Genomic DNA, 2,634 nt, shown 5'->3' with positions numbered 1-2,634 from the left:
CCTACGTAGCCCCCTCCCCTCCACCATCCCCTCCGTAAGACCCACCACCACCCCCTCCGTAGGCTCCTCCACCTCCACCGCCACCTCCACCTCCCCCCAAGGAAGATTTGGAGTAAGTTTGTGAATAGGTGTATCCATCTCCATATTCCTGTTGATAACCGTTTCCACCGACGAAGACCTGGCTGCCGTCATTCCTGGGAATGGTGAAACTGCCGCTCGTCAGGTCTGGTCGAGAATTAGTCCTCCGAATCATGGTCGGAAGTCTACTTTGAGAGCCGTACATACTAATTTCCAGTCCTGTTTATGATTTGCAATTCTGTTAAAAAAGGTAAATGGAATTGAAAGAAATGTAGTCCTAAACGTCAATGGAGCTCGTCCCTGCGCGCACAGTCGACGACGTCTCCCGTTGCGCAGATATTGTACTAGTGAGAACACGGAAGAGTGTTGTTTTTGGACGGAGACCTGTCTCAAAAGAAAAAACGCCCTTGTTAATTTTCGTCAGTGGACTAAATTTCTGGGTGGAGTTAACTTTCTCCTGCTGGGAATAGGACGGAGAGCTGTGCAAAGAATGAACTCATTTGTCACGCTCTTCACAAGATTATTGGGAAGGTCGAGTAACGATAATAACGGTCCTAAACCTTCCATACCTCAAGAATCTTGCGAAGAGCGTTATTGTCCTCACTCGACCTTCCCGACCTCAACAATCTTGTGAAGTTCTTTAATTCTTTAATTGTTATGGTCTCTCCTTTTTCAAACGAATTGCTGAAATTGATATTAAGGGATTAAAGGCTACTGTGAAATTGTTGGGACAATATTCTTCTCTGTTTGCAACATTAGAAAGCAAAATACGATAATACGAGAAGTAATGTTTTTATTAGTTTATCATTAGAAAGCAAAATACGATAATATGAAAAGTAATGGTTTTATTAGTTTAATCAATTCGATATAGACATAGTGTACAGCAGATGTCTGAGCAACAGGCTAATAAAGGGAAAGGAGAAGAGAGACATGGAGGAGGTACACACCCAGTCTGAGTCAGAGGTTAAACTCTGCCTGGAGCTATGCGAGACTTGAACACATAGGTGTGTGCATGAGTGAGAGTGAGAGAGTGAAAGGGAGAGAGTGTCTGAGAAAGAGATAGTATAGTGGCCTTTGAGCAGACAATAAATGAGCAATAGGCTATATCTGAACTAGTGTCAACATTAACTCAAAGACAGAAACTCCACACATGTGAATAGATTGTTCTATGCTGGAACAAGTGAAGTTGACCTGAAGTGAGTTACAATACCATCCATAGCCGTGTGATGTAGGGGTGCTGAGTAATCCAAATACAAAATAAACATGTATTGCTGCTGTATGAGCAGCCATTATACCGTCAACATTACGACAATCACATTCTCAATGTTATCGACCACTCCATCTATAACTTACAAATAGTGGCCAGACATTAACCTTATTTTGTGTGTGTGGGTGTGTGTGTGTTGACCAATCTCTATCTCTGTTATCTCCACACCCTTCTAGTAATTACTATAGTGAAGTTTAAGCCATTCATATCAGCATCTCATCAATAAATTACAATACTTTCAAGATGAAGAAACATCAGTCAATGCACCGACATGTTTAATTGTATTTTGTATAATATAATACATCATATCATAGAATGTGATCCTATTTTTTGCATCATGAGCTATATCTTTGATATGTAGGGAACAGCAGGATCCACTATTAGGATCTCTTATAGAACATTACAATATTTATGGTTTTCTCTCCTCAAGCACCAGTGATTAGAGGTCGACCTATTAATCGGAATGGCGGATTAATTAGGGTCGATTTCAAGTTATCATAACAATCGGTAATCAGCATTTTTGGATACCGAGGAGCCTGTGTGGCAGACTACCTGTTACGCGAGTGCAGCAAGAAGCCAAGGTAAGTTGCTAGCTTGCATTAAATTTATCTTATAAAAATCAATAAATCTTAACATAATCACTAGTTAACTACACATGGTTGATGATATTACTAGTTTATCTAGCTTGTCCTGCGTTGCATATAATCAATGCGGTGCCTGTTAATTTCTCATCAAATCACAGCCTACTTCGCCAAACGGGTAATGATTTAACAAGCGTTAAATATTAGATTTAGTTAATATTGCCTGCTAACATGAATTTATTTTAACTAGGAAATTGTGTCACTTCTCTCGCGTTCCGTGCAAGCAGTCGGGGTATATGCAGCAGTTTGGGCCGCCTGGCTCATTGCGAACTGTGTGACGACCATTTATTCCTAACAAAGACTGTAATTAATTTGCCAGAATTGTACATAATTATGACATAACATTGAAGGTTGTGCAATGTAACAGCAATATTTAGACTTAGGGATGCCACCTGTTAGATAAAATACGGTTCCGTATTTCACTGAAAGAATAAACGTTTTGCTTTCGAAATGATAGTTTCTGGATTTTACCATATTAATGACCTAAGGCTCGTATTTCTGTGTGTGATTATGTTATAATTAAGTCTATGATTTGATATTTGATAGAGCAGTCTGACTGAGCAGTGGTAGGCAGCAGCAGGCTCGTAAGCATTCATTCAAACAGCACTTTGCCGTGCTTCAAGCATTGAGCTGTTTATAACTTCAAAC

This window comes from Oncorhynchus tshawytscha, linkage group LG10, assembly GCF_018296145.1.
Source record: "Oncorhynchus tshawytscha isolate Ot180627B linkage group LG10, Otsh_v2.0, whole genome shotgun sequence".
Taxonomy (NCBI): domain Eukaryota; kingdom Metazoa; phylum Chordata; class Actinopteri; order Salmoniformes; family Salmonidae; genus Oncorhynchus; species Oncorhynchus tshawytscha.
Note: the sequence above shows the minus strand (reverse complement) of the source record.